This window comes from Vicugna pacos, chromosome 4 (genome assembly GCF_048564905.1).
Source record: "Vicugna pacos chromosome 4, VicPac4, whole genome shotgun sequence".
Lineage (NCBI taxonomy): Eukaryota > Metazoa > Chordata > Mammalia > Artiodactyla > Camelidae > Vicugna > Vicugna pacos.
The window spans coordinates 31,267,832-31,286,464 of record NC_132990.1 but is presented as its reverse complement, the minus strand read 5'-3'; the positions used below and the strand labels follow the sequence as shown (position 1 = coordinate 31,286,464).

The 18,633-nt window shown below is 41.5% G+C and overlaps 2 protein-coding genes across 2 annotated transcripts in view; one reads left to right on the top strand and one right to left on the bottom strand.

Moving 5' to 3' along the window:
- Nucleotides 1-8,227, bottom strand: part of GLDC (glycine decarboxylase) — a 116,788-nt gene extending 108,561 nt beyond the window's left edge. Inside the window, exon 1 of the mRNA XM_072959468.1 lies at nucleotides 7,801-8,227. The gene's annotated coding sequence lies outside the window, so the exon portion shown is untranslated. The remainder of the gene's footprint in view (nucleotides 1-7,800) is intronic.
- Nucleotides 8,228-8,334: 107 nt separating this feature from the next.
- Nucleotides 8,335-18,633, top strand: part of KDM4C (lysine demethylase 4C) — a 360,071-nt gene continuing 349,772 nt past the window's right edge. The window contains exons 1-2 of the mRNA XM_031676953.2: nucleotides 8,335-8,489; nucleotides 9,491-9,668. The gene's annotated coding sequence lies outside the window, so the exon portion shown is untranslated. The remainder of the gene's footprint in view (nucleotides 8,490-9,490; nucleotides 9,669-18,633) is intronic.

Genomic DNA, 18,633 nt, shown 5'->3' with positions numbered 1-18,633 from the left:
AGTTGTGCATGGCAAAGTCAGAGATGGATACTGTTTCAGAGAATGGAAAGGTTTTGAGTAGTAGAAGCACTTAAGTAGGAGAACATGAATTATTTTATCAAATCCTTTTAGATATCATGAATGCAAGGGATTCTTAGCACAGTAACAGTGTGGAGCACTGATTTTTTTGCTTCTCTTCATATTTCAATGAGTGGTTATAGAATTATTCATGAATTAGCTTATTAGCACAGTATTTGCAATACTTGTGTCTGAGAAACACTTAAGAATATTAAACAATTCATATTATCTTTAAAGTCCTACATAGAATGTCAAGATCTAATATACATGAACTATGATGCTGACTACTAACAGTGGCAACTGGATGGACAATGAACACTAAAATCATGTTGGTTTTATTTTTACAGCTATAGTATGATTTAATTACATTTTCCAAAAATTAAGGTTGCTCAACTCTAAATAATTATAACTTAACATCTTTATAGTTTTTAATTATAACATATTTTGCCTTTTGATTTTGGAAGGTAATTCTGAAAACTTAAGAAGAAAAATAGCTTCAAAAATATGTTCTGGGGAAGGTTATAGCTCAGTAGTAGAGCATATGCTTAGCATGCATGAGGTCCTAGGTTCTATCCCCAGTACCTCCATTAAAAAAAACAAACCTAATTACCTCCCCCTACCAAAAAAAAGTGTGAAAATAATAATTTTAATTTTAAAATTTTATACAGTAATTTAATTTACATCTGTTGGGGAAGATGGATTAAAATCTATACACTTAGAACACAATTACATTTCCTGTTTTCAGTCATTTAGGTCAGAGTTTGGCAAGCTTTTTCTGTCAAAAGCTAGATAAGAAATAATGTTTTAAACTTTGTGGGCCATTCTCTAGCACAACTACTCAACTCTGCTGTTATAGCTCAAAAAACAGCCGCAGACGGGGCAAAAATAAATGGGCATAGCTGTACTACAATGCAACTTTATTTACAAAAATAGTTGGTAAACCAGATTTGGTCCATGGCTGTAGTTTGCTGATCTCTGATTTCAATTATTACTGTCAATAGATAAGTAATATTAAAAACTTAATTATAATAACATAACCAGTAATTTTGCTTAAGTGAGGGCAAGAAAAATTAAGGTTATGGAATAAAAATAGTTTATGAATTATGTCTTAATTTATTACCCCTCCAAACATCAGCAGTCCATCAACAGACCATCTGAGAAGGTGGAATATTTAATAGAATCAGCAAAAAAAAGACTGAGAAGGAGCATGAAGTGAAGTAGGTGAAAACCAAGAGAATGGGTGTCCTGGAGGTCAAGAAAGCGTGTCAGGGAGAAGTGATCTTATGGATTGTTGGAGAGAAAAATGTAGTAAAGTAGATTTGGGGACAATGTATAGCTCAAGTGGTAGAGCACGTGCTTGGCATGCACAAGGTCCTGGGTTCAATCCCCAGTACCTCCTCTAAAAATAAATAGATGAATCTAACTACCCCCCCCAAAGGCTTTGAGGGAGCAGGGGAGGAGTCATTGAGACAGGAATTACAGCCAATTTATCCATGCCAGGATCATTATGTTTATTACTCATTATTATTATAATCATGTCACTTTGCCTCCTAAACAGGGTTAGAAGCCTGATATTGTATACTGTATATACACCCAATTGTGTGCTAGTGTGGGGCAAATGCAAATGTTTTGTGTACACTTTTGTTTTAAAACCATCAATATCATATGCCTTCAGGGAAATATACACAAGATCTTTGGTAGCTCACAGAGAAAAAAATGTGACAATGTGTATACACATGTTCATGTATGACTGAAAAATTGTGCTCTACACTGGAATTTGACACAACATTGTAAAATGATTATAAATCAATAAAAAATTTTAAAAAATACCATGTGCCTTTCACCCTCACTGTGCACCTCAAAACGAAGAAAACATCTGGGACTAGAGACCACAGAGGTTTTCAAATAAAGTAAAATTAGAGTTTTGTAGCACTGAAATGGAGTCTTTTCATGCAAAGTATAATACAGCTTGAAATAGGAAACAGCAATTAAGATTCTGACCAGATCCACCCAGCAGGATTAAGAGTGCTCTAATCTTAGCTGAGAACACAACAGAAGTCCCACTGGGCCTGGCAGTGAGACACTTTGAAGCAGTTAGAAAATTCACTTTACATTTCCTGACCCTTTGCACATTGTGCCACCTGCCTCTGGCAGCGCAAAAGACCTAAATTTGACACTTTGAAGGGCTGATGTTTAAGTGAAAAAACAAGGCTGAATAGAGTGAATGGCACCAGGGTGCACATGCACTTCCAAATGTCTCACTTTCAGCACAATATGGGCTCAGTCCAAGCGTTCCTGGCAAAGTTCCTGTTCAGGTTTCCCATTTGAAGGCTCACAACTGCGGGGACAGAACATGTTCCACACAGGTGGCTCCAACACGCGGCACTTGTGCTCCCTTGATTGTTTGAGGGGCCCAAAACAAGTTTGGACACTTACGCCAACCTAGGACCTTCCCACTTCGCGGAGGCCGCAGGGCCTGCAGTCTGAGGAAGCCCCTTGAAGACATGACACCTCTGATCCGAAGTCAGCTCGGAGGCCGCGCCTCTGACGTCACCGCTCCGGAAGGCCCCCCCCCCCAGTGCGCAGGCGTGGAAACCTATTCCCAAGCGGGGGCGTTACTCGGGAGGTCCCCCCTAACGGGGCATCAGTTCCTCCCTCCTGCCCGAGTATCTCCCCGTTCTGTGAGGGTTGTCAGTCTGCTCCAAAGGTACAGGGGGCTTCCAGGCTGTGGATTTAGCGCCCCTGACTAGCAGAACGGACCCGGAAGAACCTGGGCAGAGCCGGCGGTCAGCTGACCCACGTGACTCGCTAGGGCCGGGCTTAAAGCTGCTAGCTCTCCTTGGCGGACGCTGGGTGACGTGAGGCCTAGGCAGTAGCGGCGGTATCCAGGTCTTTCTGCGCGTGCGCGGGCAGTGAACAGCCCCCTAGGAGGAAAAAGCCTTCGGTGGTGGGCCACTTTGTCCTCCGAGGTAGGGACACAGAAGCCCAAGTACCCTGCCTTCCCAGCGCCTAGTCCAGGTGGAGGATCTGGAGCCATGCAGTCAAGAGATGAGGAGAACACTGTGACGACGACGTTTCCTCATCTGTTCGCGTATGCTGCAGTGTGCCCACTGTCAGCTTGAGCCAGCTGCGGACACGGCCAGCCGGCCCCACCCAGCTGGGTTTTCGGTCGCCAGGCTCGCGGCTCTCTGGAGGCCAGGAGTTACCGCCCCCGCCTAAAGGAGCATTGATGTGTGTGGAGGTCACTCGGCGCCAGACCCAGCTCTGTCCCTCGCTCCTTGGACCCTTCTTTTTCTGAAACCACTATCTCCAGAGAGTTACTTCCCCCAGGATATTCTCCAGACTCTGTGACCAGCATTTTCCTTTTATCCCTCCTGGGGCCAGTATTTTCTAATTTTCCAATGTTTTACATCCAAAATAGCTCACCACCAGGAGGACCTGCACCACTAACTGGTCTTTTAGGTCCCTTCCTCATTCGTGGAAATCCACGAGTCTTCTTCCTCTTCTCTTTTCTGGCAGGCTCTCTCAGGCTTAAGGTTGCATGCCTCCTCACTGTAAGAAATGGGTCATCCCTATGGCCTTAAAACTACATACATTAAACCGACCCCCGTCGGTTTTCTAGACCGTTAGCCCTCCAGTTTAAACTGTCCTTTCCTCATGCTCTGTGTTTACCCACCCATCTTACTGCCAGAAGAATTAATTCCACCTTCTTCTTTACACGGTGGGGGTTTGTTGGCATTCTTTCCTCAGGCCATGTGTTTGTTAAAACACGTTTCAAAATCAGGTGTAACTTTTCCTTTGGTGTTCAGGTTTAACAATTATATCAAACAGTATTTTTCTCTTTGAGCTGCCCTGGCATCATGCACTTCTGAACAAAACAATTCATATCTGATCCTTGTATCAAAAGAATAGGATTGGCATTAGCTACAACAGAAAACTACCTCAAAGCCTGTCCTCTTTGAATGCTCCTGCTGGGACTTCACCTGCTTCTGTGAGGAACCCCAAATAAACCTATATGGAGGAGAACTGAGGCTTCCGGCCTGCAGTCTCAGCTGAGCTTCCAGCTGGCATCTACCAACAGCTGTCAGCCTTGAGACGGAGATCATTTGGGTCTTCTTTCTTCTGTACCTCAGATAATGGAGTCGTTCTCAAGATGTAGTTTATGAGTGAGCTTTGGAAAAACAGATATTGATTGGTATGTTGCAGTGACATGGGAATAAATGACAAGCAATAGCTGGCAGAAAGGAAAGAAAGTCAGTGGGATCCCCCTCATGTGGGCATTCCAGACAGTGAGAGGGGGTGGGTGTTCCAAGAGTGGTTGGGCTTGTGGGGAGCAGAGACCTATTAAGATAAAGTGACAATAATGCAAGTATTGAGCTGGGAAGTGCTGGAAAGGAATAAAGAACAGGTGACTAAGTGCAGGCTTGTCACTTGTAACAGAAATGTCTTGTAGCAGAAAGATGAATACCCATCACCTTGTAGGGGACTGGTTTAAGATGAACACTTGCTTCATCTAGATATAGGAAAAGCCATCATACAGGAGAGTAAATAAAAGAATGGCTAACTACACTATTATTAAATTATACTTAAAGACTCATTCTTACATTAAAAAGTATGCATGGGGGGAAGGTATAGCTTAGTGATAGAGTGTGTGCTTAGCACGCAAGAGGTCCTGGGTTCAATCACCAATACTTCCATTAAAATAAGTAAACAAATAAATAAACCTAATTGCCCCTCAAAAATAATTAATTTTTTAAAAAGTATGCATTTCAAAAGTCTACATCATTCACCATTCACTCATGGGTAATTTTTGTATAGCTATTATAAAAAGCTTGGTAAATAATCCAAAATTTCCCCAGTAAGAATTATTAAACTCCTTTAAGTATGCTGCTTGATATATCATCACCCAGAAATGATGAAGAACATATAGAAGTTTATAGTCAAATTAGCAGCAGTTTTTAAGGGGTAATTTGGATATGCTCTACAAAATTTGTATTGCACTTGTCTTTACCTATCTGAGAAAGAAACTAGTTATATGAACATGAGATGAACCAAAAAACTTGAGCTTCATAAAACTTTCATTCATCCAAATAAATGCATTCATTTAAGATGTTCTTAGCACTTTACCTCCATAATAAACTTTGGTTTATACAAAATACTCTTCTCAGTGTCTACAATGTAGAAGCTATCACTGAATATTTACTCCTGGAAACTCACAGAGAGGAACAAGCACATTTTGTGTGCTGTAGAATTATTGAAAACCATCTTGGCAAAAATAACATAAAACTAAACAAAGTAATAATTTCACAATATATACATGTATCAAATTATGTTGTAAATCTTAAATTAATACAATGTTATATGTCAGTTATATCTCAATAAAAGTGTGGGGTGGGAATGAGGTTTTTGGAGTATAGTTGAAAAACACCAGGAAGATCCTGATACTAAGAGTCACAGAATTTTCCCTGCTAGGTGTTTAGTCTGTCAGCATAACTATGATGAAAATATTCTAATATTAACATCAGTGAATCATAGTCCAAGAATACAGGAGCTAATGAAAGGAGATTTTTTATAGGCAGAGATTTTTTAACCAAATCAATTAAAGAGTGTCAAAGAATTCTATTTTTCCGGAAATATTAAAAAGTATGATGATGTGTTGAATTTCAATAGTGATTCCTGAAGGCATTTAGAAGTTAAATGCACTGTTTCTTTAATTTGTATGTATAATATTGTGGAATTAATGAAGAGAATCTCCTCACATCAAAAGCAGATTTTCCCCATTTAGCTCCTTAACTTCTCCAACATCCCAATTAAAAGCAGGGAGAAAATCCACTTTACTCTTGATCATCAAGGGGAAACAGGCAAAATGAAAACCATAAAACAAAGGAAGATAGTGATATTTTACATCATGTACTTCATCATTCATCCAGGGATCATTTACACTTGTTTTTTGCTGACAATTTAATATGGAGTATGCAATTTCACATAGTGAGTCTACCCAAATCATTGTAACTCACCATAATACCTACGCAGAATTAATCAGAAAACCACAAGAAGTAAGGAGAAAATACATTGTGTCATTCTATAGAGAATCAAGAGGTTAAAATATATCAACTGAAGGCAGAATATGAGAATTTGTCACACTAGTGTAAATTTTACACAAGCATTTGCATGCTAAGAAGACACTTCAGAGATGGCTAACAACAATCATTTAATCAGCATCTACTAGATACAGAGCACTTTCTATGTCAGCTAGGGTTACCATTCACAAATCTAAAGTAGTAGCAGAGACTGTGGTCATAGGCATAGTTCAGTAAACTGTTACAACTTTTTTTGGATAAAAGTAATTGGAAAACCCAATGTAAACTGGCTTAAGAAAAAGAATTTACTAGTTTAACATAAATGCAAAAATATTTTTAATAAAGAGTAGTTTTAAAAAATTATTACTCTTATTCAGTGTCTATATTTTTCAGAGTTGGACTTCAAAACATCAGAATTCTAATTTGCTGTATTATTAGCATTATGAGCAATTGAGAAACCCATTTTTTGTTAGTGTCCCTGAGGTAATTTCAAAGGTAATTCATCTACATAATAGGTTTCAAAAGGATCACAGCTATCCTGCAACTGTAGTTCATCATCAGAACTAAATGAATTATTCTGACAATAATGTTCTTTAATTACAACTCAAATTTAAAGGTAATTCTGCTTACATACAGAATACAGTTACATAATACAGTTGTCTGGGTCATAATTTAGTCTAACTGGTCTACTTCAATAGTTAAGACTGTGAAAAAAGTACAATATAACATCTGTTATATTTCAAGTGTTTTATAGCTTTGAAAATGCTCCTATTAAAAAATGTATTTGATGTGCATAACAACTCAGGAAGGTCAACAAGACTGGTGTAGTACCCTCATTTTACTGGTGAAGAGTCTGAGATTCAGTTATACTTTGTTGAGCAATTGTAACTTATAAACATACAAGTGGTAAATATTAGACACAGGTCTGGACTGTAAGTCTCCAGACTTCCAGTTCAGTCTCCCAGTATACCAAGAGTAAAGAATACGAGTTAAGAGGGCAGGCCCTGGCTCTGTTCAACTTTGAGCTATGAATCTCACTATGTCACGATTTATATGTAAAATGGAAATAACAATAGCACATACTTAACCAGGTAATAATGCATTAAGGATAAAAGGTGCTAATACCTGCAGAGCACCTAGAACAGTGCTTGGCAAATAGTAAGTCCTGTATAAATTTTAGCAATTCTACCATATTACCTTAACTCCTAATGAAATGGAAGTCTCAGATTATATACCTTATGAGTAATACACCCAATTAGAGCAAACTCAAATGCTTTAGTGGGCGTGGGAAAATTAGAGCAAACCACATTTTGTACTCTCAGTATTTCCACTATCTTTGGCTCAATTACATTCCAACCAGTGTCCCTCCAACCAAGTAAACATGTCAAAATTGTGTTAAGAACATTTGTCTGGAACTGGAGACCACCAAGATCTACTAAAGAAGCTGAAATTAAGAGTACTGAATCATTGAAAAAGGCCACACCAATCAATGTGTAACATAATTTTAAATAAAAATTATGCAATTAGTTTCAGCCCAAATCCACTGATTAGTACACAGAATCACCTAATATTAGCATGAAAGACGTTAGGCCAAGGCCCCATGGAGACGCAGCTGCAAAACTGAAAATTCTTTAAAGAAATATTTCAGTCCTGCTGAACTCACCCATCTGTCTTTGTCAGTACCAAGAGCTCAAGGTCTGTGCGGGTGACTTGGACACCCTGGATATAGGGAGAGCTTAATGCTCAGCTACAACTGGTAGCTGCAAGTTGGCTTTGGGATATCTACGACCAGGAGGCACCCACAGTTCTAGTTACCGCAATTCCGGCCGAAGTGCGTCCAGCCTCCATTTCCCATCCGGGCCCCGCCAGGTCTGCCCATCTAAAGGGTCCATCTGCGCAGGGCGGCACGCTTTCCGCGCTACCGCCTCGGTGCCACAAAATCAGAGCAATTTCGCAAATAAGTGCAGTAGATGGCACAACATCCCGGATAAAAGGTCGGCAAAACCTAGGTTCCCGCCTGGGGAAGGAGCCCACAGGGTAAGACGGCTAAAGGACGCAGGGGGCACTCGCTGGACTGAGGGGCTAAATCCGCGGCGTCGCCCGCCGCGCAGGCTCTGACGTCGCTCCTCTGACGTCACCGCTTGGCGAGACACTCATAGGCCCGGGTCGTCACGCCGTGGGAGGTGCGTGCCCTGCTCCGTTCACGTCCATTCCTCCCTTATCTTTACCTCACCTGGTCGGGGCTTCCCCGGCCTTAAGGAGTCGGAATTTAGTCGAAGGGGGCGCTTGTTTAGCTGAAGCGCAGAGGATGGAGTTGGAGTCAGGAACGTGACTGAAACCCAGGCGTCCGGGGTAAGGCGCTCCCCGCGGCCGCTGACAGTCAAGTGATTCACCTTTATGCACTTTTCCTGGACCTCCAGCAAGTCACATGACTCATGGAGAACGCCGAGGCCCAGGAGAACGTTTCTATAACGGACAGCAGTCTGGCGGTCGACACCTTCATTTCCTTTACAATGGCCAACTCACCTATTTAGCTGGAGTCCTGACCTCTTAGCCCAGAAAAATCGCTGTTGGGATGGGGCTTGGGGAAGGAGGCATAGCGAAGGGCCTCAGGACTGTTTCTGAACACTTCTTCCACACCAACTTCTGGAGGCACCGGAAGGTGCTCACTTCTGGAGCTAGGGAGGGCAGGGACCAGTGGGGCAGTTTTCACCAGTGTCCTCCATTCCTGTTGTGACTATCAGTCTGATGGAGTAAGCTGTCAGCTGACTTTTACCCCTCCTGCTATCTAAGACTTTTCCTGCAGTGCTTCCTGGAATGTGCTCTTAACCCACCACCACCATCTGGTCAGTTTGGCTCACCTCCTCAATCAACTAAAGCCTAAAGCCTCTTCCATATCCTTTTCTACTAGGCATCGTTTAGGCTGATAAAAGCACGTAGGTCCTTCAAATCAGATGGAGAAGCTGAGTTCAAAACTGTATTTGGAATATTTCAAGTGGATTAAAAATTTCAGCAGTGCAGACAATTTGTGTTGTGAGTGATGGTGTTGTTGGTAAGATGTTTTGATATGCTATACAACGAACAATGTATGAATACCTTTAGTGGTGTCTGACAGCTGTTCAGTCAGTTATTGGTGAGAGCCATGTACTTACGTACTATTTGATCCTGCAGAGCAAGAAAAATTTGACAGAACAGCCCTTCAGCTATCCACAAACATATTTTTAGTCTTTTTCAGTGGTCTTCTGAAAATGGGAAAGAAAAGTGGGTACTTGAGATAATTCACCATTGTTTGAAGTCTCCTTGTTTGTTGGAACCAAAATTGATCTCAGAAATGTGATACCTTCTATTATCAGGAAGCTTGCCAAGGACAAAGAAACCTCTCATTCCACAGACTGCTGAAATGCTGTTCTGTGCCCTGGAGGCTGTCGAATACATGGAGTGTTCTGCATTCACACAGGAAAACCTAAAGAAGATATTCAACAAAGCACTACTGACTGCCTCAGAGCCTCTAGAACTGAAGGAGAGAGGCAGGTGAGTGCTTCTTTGAACATACCACCAGAGCTCTTTCTGCACCACTGGTATTATCATCAGACTAAAAGCAATGTTTAAATTAACTTAAAAATTAAAAATCCATTTTTGCAGTTGTAGGGGAACTGTTCTATGCCAGTTCCCTAATGACCTTGCACCTTATTGCTTCATCAGCCTTACTTGGCATATTTGGCATTCAATCTGAGGCCGGTAGGCTTAGAAAGTCTTTTTGGAAGAATGACAGATGGAGCACATGGGCCAGGTTAAGAGCTATGATAAGATATTCTGGGATCTGGTAGTGCATGCTTTTGTCTAAGTGGTGGACAAGATGGAAGAGTACATCTGTAAACAGACTATGTGGCTTGGGTTAAGTGATAGCAGAAGCCTCCTTGGGATCTGATAGTATATGCTTCCTGTTAGTGACTATTTGGATGCTTACAGAGGTTGGATTGAAGCCAGCTTCCTGAATGGTGTCTTAGTCGCTGGTCTGTTTGTTGAAATTGAACAGATAGCCACTTAAATCTGAAAGTAAGTGCAAACCTGTGCTTATTGGCGTCAAGCTGCTCCCACTATGCTCTCTGGTCTCTCCCTCCCTCTTACCTTGACTTCTACAGCTTTAAGAAAAGAAACTTCCATCCTGCTACAGCTGACCTTCTCTGCCTTAACCTCCCTGAAGTAATGACATGGTCTCTGGGCAGCTGTTATCCCTGAAGTAACTATGTTAAACTTTTTGGTCTTTGTTTCACTAAAAAGTGTTTAAATTCAGTTTGGGCCAAATTTATACTAAAGAGAAAAAAGCTAATGAATAAGGGCTTTGAGCCAATTTGATGCACCATTGTGAAAATGTATAATTTAAATATTATGTTGCTTTCTTGTACTATGAATGCTTGTAAAGTGTTAGAGAAAGGTCTTTTTTTTAAACTTTTTTTATTGAGTTCTTATCATTTTACAATGTTGTGTCAAATTCCAGTGTAGAGCACAACTTCAATTATACATAAACATACATATATTCATTGTCATTTTTTTTCGCTGTGAGCTACCACAAGATCTTGTATATATTTCCCTGTGCTATACAGTATAATCTTGTTTATCTGTTCTACATTTTGAAATCCCAGTCTCCCTTCCCACCCCTCGCCCCCTTGGCAACCACAGTTTGTATTCTATGTCTATGAGTCTGTTAGAGAAAGGTCTTTTGATGTCTAAAGTTTTCACTGTGTAAATAGTGTCTGCTGGTTGACAAATCAAAAACTTCTGCTTTGATGGCTTTATTGCAATGTTAGCAGATGCTTGCCAGCAGGTGTGACTAATAAACACTGACAAAATCTAGCACTCTCTTGCCAAGTAAAGTTTGGGGGCTATGAAGGTGAATTTACCTTGAAGCCCTCCAGCAGTCAAAGGAAAAATGATGTCTCTTACCAAGCAAAGGACTGTGCTTCTTATAAAGCTACCTTGTTCTACCAGATGTGTAACTCCTGCCAAAAGTTGACCTGCTTATCTGTGATAAAAGAGGGCCATACCGTGTGGCTCTTGAAACTTATCTGTATTATCTTTTATTCAGTGAGCAGTTCATACACCCAAGTGGTTGTAACTGATACCATTGAATGTATTGTGGAAACAAATGTGTTGCATATGCTTAGTACTCGACTGTAAAGAATGTCCCCAGTGGGGAAATGTCACAAATAAAACAGTGCCAGTGGGATGAGTGCACAACTAGGAGCCCACCTAACTCTTTCAGGCCAGTTATGTGACACCAATAAAGCAGTATAGAATGTCAGGTAAATGGAGGAGGTGGGGATGAGGAGATAAGTATACCGACTAAGGAAGTGGTACTAAGAGGAGACATAAGGAAACTATCTAGCAGGCTCTACAGACTGTCCTCCTGTGTGCACTGGTTAGTTCTAATGAACCTTTTGAGCTTCATGTGTCAGTGATCGACAGTTATGTAGACTGGAGCCTGTGGCACTAGGCAGTGGTACCCAATAGGGTCTTGGACATAGCATTTTCCTGATACCATTGCCTGATGTACTCAACCTGAGGGGCAATTACTGGCTTGTTATTGTGTGCTTGTGGATACTGGGAAGCTAACTTAGCAATAGCACATGGTATTATTCTCTGACATGCTCATTCTGAAATGGCTCAAAAATAAAAATGCCAACAAAGTGGGTATTGCCCAGAAAGCATGCATAATTAAATGGAATAATATATTCAGGAAAGAAGTAAAACACAGTGTATTACTTTCCTATTGCTGTTGTAATAAAGTATCACAAACTCAGTGGCTTAAAACAATACAAATTAATTTTCTTATAGTTCTGAAAACTAGAGGTCCAAAATGGGTTTCAGTAGATTGAAATAAAGGTGTTGGCAACTGAAATTGAATTCAGAAATGTGATATGCTCTATTAGCAGGTATGGCAGCTAAGTTAAAGGCCAGTGGGGTTGTGCAGTTAAGGGTTAACATAGCAGATCTGAGCCTACTTATCCTTAGGAAGTTCTTACAAGGTTGGCCTTTGGCTGGTGTCTGGGATGTGATTTGGGGGAAGTTTTTACCATTCACAGAACTATTAATAGTGGCTCATTGTACCTAAAATGTTTGTACAGCTGGTGTGAGTTATGCTGAATACCTACTTTCCTCCTCAGAGTCTGGAATTTTGATATGTGTTAGGCAGAGGGTGCCTACATGGCCAGCCCCCAGTAAAAACCTTGGACATTGAGTCTCTAAGGAGCTTCCTTGGTAGACAACATTTTATATGTGTTGACACAACTTGGTGGGAAAGGAGGTCCCATGTGACTCTACTGGGAGAGGATTCTTGGAAGCTTATGTCTCCAGACTTTGCTCCATGTGCCTTTTCCGTTTGCTGACTGTTTTGTGTCATTTCACTGTGATAAATCTTAGCTATGAGTATAACTATATGCTGAATGTTGTCAGTCCTCCCAGTGAATCATCAAACCTTCAGGGGGTGGTCTTGGACATCCCTAACTCAGTTGGTGTCAGCAGTGGAATTTGATAGCTCAATGTTGACTCAGTGAAATATGGCAAAAGCATTGCTTGAGAAGAGTAAAGATGAAGGAATGAGGGATGGCAAGTATTTAGTGCTTGTCTGTCTATCAAAGTCACCCATGGGATGAAATAGCAATCATTTATGAGAGGTAAAAGCTACCTGTAGAATTTTAAAATGAGAAATCCATCTCCAGGAGAGTTGGCTTGCTGAATCTCCTGGCTGTTTTTGGCTGTGCTAGTTAAAGTTGGTGGGGCGAGGGAGGGGAGAGGAGTGCAACCTGGAGATGGCTTTTTTGTATTTTGTTCTCTCCTTCTGGTGGGAGGAGAAAGGGCCCCAAATTCCCAAAGATGAACTTGGATGAGCCAAAAATGTCAAAAGTTTGTATTGCTCTTTCCTCCAAATGGAAGGAAAAAATATTAGATCAGTTCCTAGGGCTGTAGCAAAGCAAACCAGAGGGGAAAAAGGGAAATAACCAGCCATTTCTTCAACCTAGTTACCATCACTGTTACAGTAGCCTTATCCCTTCCTCCCCTCCCTGTTCCAGCTGAGAGTCTTCCTTGGTAGCTCTACTGTTTAATCCTGTAAAGGTTAGATTTATTGTTAGAGGGTCAAGTAAATTTCCATTTAAAAGGCTGGGAGTGCTGCTGGTGGTTAAATAGCTTTGTGTTTTGTGGCTATTGCCATCTGCTTGTAGGATAAAAATTGATGTAAAATATTGTGTGCTTGTAATTTCATAAATGCTAGAGGGATCATCCCAGTCAGCAAAAGCTGCTAAGAAAAAATGTTAGTGGGACACAAAAATAATTGCTTTTTGCCACTGGTGGGTGGATTGAAATTTAATTATTTTGAGTGTTAAAAACAAAATAAGTCTCTGTAATTGATGATATTTGTTATAGTTTTTGCCTATAAGAACCTCTAGAAAAAAGGAAACAACATGAAAAAAGAGGCACTCTCCAGATAGAAACACTTTTGGAGTTTTACAAAGCAAATTTGAGTTGCTAATGAGCTTTTGTAAAACCAGATGTCTCACTTTAAAGGCTGATGATTTTCCAGCCTGGTATGAATATTTTTGAGTAGGTCTTTTTGGACTTTAAGGCTGACAAGATAAAAAGGGTGCAATAAAGCCTCACTTGTCAATTGGACTTGGAACATGGCTGTCTGTCCTTGCAGTATCTGGACTTCACTGCGGCTGAGGACAAGCTACTGGCTTTTTTTTTTGGAAACCTGGTGCTTAATTGCCTAGACCTCTAAGCTGAAACCTGATGCTTTCTGGTCTGTGCTATTTCAGCCTCAACATTAGGTGTGTCAAACTATAACCTGATGAAGTTTTCCTCAAAACAGAAAACCCAGATTCTGGGACAGTTGCAGATTTAGGATAACTATCTGTGGGCTAAATTGTGGAAACCTTATCGATACTGGCTGGACCATCTGGGTCACAAACAAATGCCCACAGAAAAGGGCTTATTTCTGATGGGGCCCTGTGATACTGAGCTGCTGATCAGCTCTATATTTCTGATACAGGGACTGAATGCCTTCCTAATTTATGATTCCTGCAAAAGCTGCAAGTTGGGGTAGGGCATATCATAGGGAGTGTGACTCCTCCACCCACTACTAACAGGTCGGACTCTGGACCCCATTTCAGAGCCATCTCACTGCTATTGACTTGTATGCAGCTTTCTAGATTAGTTGCAGTTTGCAGCAGTGGTCTGATAGCCTGACTACTTTCACCATTCTCCTGTTATACACATCTTAGTAGGGCAGTTTGATTATTAAATGCAGCTGTCCCCAAAAGGGATTGATCTTTTCTGGGCTGCTCCCTGAATAAATGATCAGAAAAAAAGGGATGGCAGGTTATTAAACCCATTAATTTTTTTTTGATTCAAGATTTCATTCTGACCAATTCCAAATACGATGTGTCTTTCTGATTAAGTTATACAAATTTTTTTTGTGAAATACTTTTATGCCTCTTGCATACAACTTTTCCAGACAAACAGTCTAGGTGAGGGTAGGGGATAATTGAAAAAATGTTAAGTTATGATTATTTAATAGGACACAACTGATTTTGTAATGGTGGAGGAAAAAGTAAAACCCCAGCACCTGGGAAGGGGAGAATGAAAGGCATGAATGATCCTTGTTTTTTAGAACTGTTCCTGGAAGCCTTACCCTCTTCCTAAAGGAAAACTCACTATGGGGCTTTTCAAGCTGTGAGCACATTGAATTAAACTGGTGGCTGAGCCTAGGCTTAAACCTGACCAGTACTGACCGTAAGATGGCAGGGGCTGACACCGACACCAGCACTTTTCTGTAGAGATGTTGTCCACACTTACGAAGCTATTGAACTGATGTTATAGATGAGTAAAACTGCTTGGAAGATTGCCTGAGGCAGTCCTTCTGAAACTAAGGACAGCTCATGATTTGGAGTGGACTGAGAACCCAGGGTGAGAAGCCCCACAGTGCAAAGCCACACAGGGGGCCCTGGTAACCTGTAATGCCTGATTAATGTATGTCCTGCTTGGCATGCCTCAACATTTGTGAACTCTTTTTCCTATGAGTACCACGTGTGACCTGTGGGATCACACTCTTTATCTGTATGCTATGACTGTCATGACACTGCCTCAGCCCTGGAAGGCTTTTGGGTCAGCTTCAACTTACTGTCTTTGCCTGAATTGATGCCCTGGACTAGATATTAAAAGGTTAATAAGAAGCATAAAGATGAAGCCATTTGTCTTTTTCAGGTAGATCTGTATAGCTAGTGGGATTTATTTTAACTGGCTAAGTAAAGAACCCCAAAGTGTATAACTGAAATCAATACTACAGGTTGCTGTCATCCTGCTGCATGAGGTCCTATAGATAATTCTTTTGCTGTAAAGAGGCATTGGCCAGGCATCAAGAGCCTGCTTATCCTTCGAAAGTTCTGCTTATAAGGTTGATGTCTGGGAACTGTGAGTTGAGGAGGATTCCCACCATTCATAGAACTGATAAGAGTGACTCACTGTACCTAAAATGTTTGTACAGCTAGTGTGGGTTATGCTGAATACCTGCTTTTCTCCTGGGAGTCTGGAATTTTGATATTTAGTAGGTGGAGGGTGCCTAAGTGACCAGCCCCCGATAATAAAAGCCTTGGGCACTAAATCTCTAATGAGCTTCCCTGGTAGACAACATTTCACACGTATTAGCACAACTTGTTGATGGAGGAATTAAGCATGTCCTGGGTACTCTACTGGGTACTCCAGATTTTGCCCCATGTACTTTTTCTGCTAATTTGTTTTGTATCCTTTCACTGTAATAAATCTTAGCTATGAGTACAACTATGTGCTGAATGTTGTCAGCCCTCCTAGTGAATCAGTGAACCTAGGGGATGGTCGTGGGGCCCCCTACACAGAAATGTACTGGAATGCTACAGCTGTGCAGCTCTAAAGAAGAGTGTTTAAAATTGTACATGGAAAAGGGAACTCTGCTCATTGATCATAGTTGTAAGTTGTGGTGCTTGCTCTAAAAATGCCTTCCAAAATGTACCTTGTTACATTTTGACTCATTGGAATGGGCTAGCAGTGTAGTCTGGTACCTGGCAGCAAGAAAATTGGATGATCAAGTCTTGGGATCATTGGGGTCAACCATTATGGCAGAAGATTGCATGAGACCCGTACCCTCTGTTCATGACTCATATGGTTGCCTATGGAAAAGGACTCTTGGAGGATGAACATTAATGGAAACAAGCTGATTTGACCTGAGCTTCCTGGACCATAGGCACCTGGATACACTATTGGACAGGGCATAGCAATCCATCTACAAGTCAGAACTGGGCCTGAAAATAAGTTCCAGTAACTCCAACATCTAAGACCAAGGAAGCCTGGCATGCATAACCAAAGTGCTAACTACACAAGCAAAGCAGCAAAGGGAACTTGGGAACACATAGTCTGGGTCACTGGACCTGGCTGGTCTTGGCAAATAGACTGTGTAATTAACTCATTCACTCTTCTCTTTTATTCCCATGTCTACTCCCTGGAATTTGTGAGTATTAAAAAAAATCCAGGAGATGGGAAACTTAACTTTTTGTTCCTCTGCTGCCCAGCTAAGCCTGCTCGATTTGGGCAGTTATGGATAATGATGATAATGATCATGGATCTGAGATGACAACTCTGAAGTGCTCCTAATGTTGCCCACATATCAGAGACTGTAAATGTTATATGGTGGCAGAAATTGTACAAGGAAGAAACTACTGAGCCACCTAGGAACAAGTCTGGGCATATAGTATGAGTAAGATATGGGGAGGACTGGTAAAAAGGTTGACATGATTGCTATGGGGACTGATACCAGGCACATGGTAGTGGTAGCACAGAACAACCTGAACTGCTGGGGAGGGATGGGACTGGAGAGGGTCTATTAATCTCTCTCAGCTCTGTTCTACAGAGCATCTAGCCTTTTTTTTTTTTTTTTCTAATGGGGATTGAACCCAGGACCTCACACATGGTAGGCAGGCACTTTACCACTGAGCTATACCCCCACCTCTGGTGAATTTTTAATGCAGACTGCCATCCCCAACTTGACCACTGGTCATTACAGAATCTTAATCTAAGAATTCTCAGAAACCTCCCAGCAGCTGCCAACTCCAGGAGTTAACAGCCTCCACTAGAGACAACAGGACAAGATCAACTTTCTGGAACCAGATCTGGTTTCCTTTTACCTCATTCTACTCACAGACTATAGAAACTGCTCTAAATTTAACTGATAGTTGTATCTGTGTTGCCTAGGACAAATGAAAAGGATTTGTATGACTAGGATATCTGATTGGGTGGCCTGTGTTTCTAAAAAAAGTTCTTGATTGGTGATATGAAAGGCTAGGGGTTGGAGTCATAGGGAAACTGCTCTGTGCAGCTGTCCTTGCAAGTATCCATATAGGTCACATACACCTATAGGCTTAACCTCAGGAGATCTAAGTCTTGGTAAAATGTCTCATAATCCTCTCAGAACTTTAGAGAATAGGAGACTTGGGTGGAGCTGCTACAAGGCCATTTCTCACCCTGCTTTATATCTTCCCTGGAGGCTGTTATGAGACAATTTCTCATTGCCTTCCGGGTTCTGGTAAGATTAAAGAGCTATGGCCTCAAAACTCTTCTCTTCCTCACACCTTAGATTACAGCTGCATGCTATAAAATTGTTTAGCATGAAATACTCAAACTGCTTAGTGTGAAACTGGTTCTTCAGACCAGAGCTCTTTATCACCCATGTTGCATTGTTATTTGGCCTCTCTTGTTTCCTTGCTGTTTGCTGGCGCAAAGAACACAGGGAGCTGGCACCTTTACTATTGCTGTCTATGTGGATAATAAACTGTCTGATCTAAATAGGGCTTAATCATTGTTTCTTTCCCAGCTGAATCTCTCAGCCTTGCATGACAGCAAGGACAAATGCTCTGCACCCACTGTTGGGGGACAAGGTGGGCCGGTGTCACAGGCAGTAAAAGAATTTACCAAAGGCAAAGGATGAGAATAGAAATAGAATTTATTAGGTTATGCTGCCATAGACAACAATGGGCCACTCAGATGAGAGGGGCTTGTGTGAGCCCCGAGGGCCAGTTGTGGGAGTCTTTTATAAGGTAGGGTCACAAGGTGCCTGATCAGCTTGTGCACAAGTCTCTGATTGCTTGTAGGTGAGGTAAGAAGTTTAGGGTCCATGAAGGGCGGTGGGGTTTATGACTGATAAGTTGGGCTGAAACAAGCCAGCCTGAGCAACTGTGAGATTAGGCATTACCTAGGGCTATTAGTTTGTTAGGGCAAAAATGCCCAGTAAAGAATGTACTTTATCGTTGAGGGATCACAGGCAGACATCTGAGAGCCCAGGAATGGGGGTCCTTGGACTTTGAAGGATACCATTTGGCCCCATACCCACCCATGGCCCATAAGTATGGGCACCTTTCTTCTCCCAACTCAGTTTAGATACTAGTTAAATTTGAGTAACTGTCAGAAAAGTGAT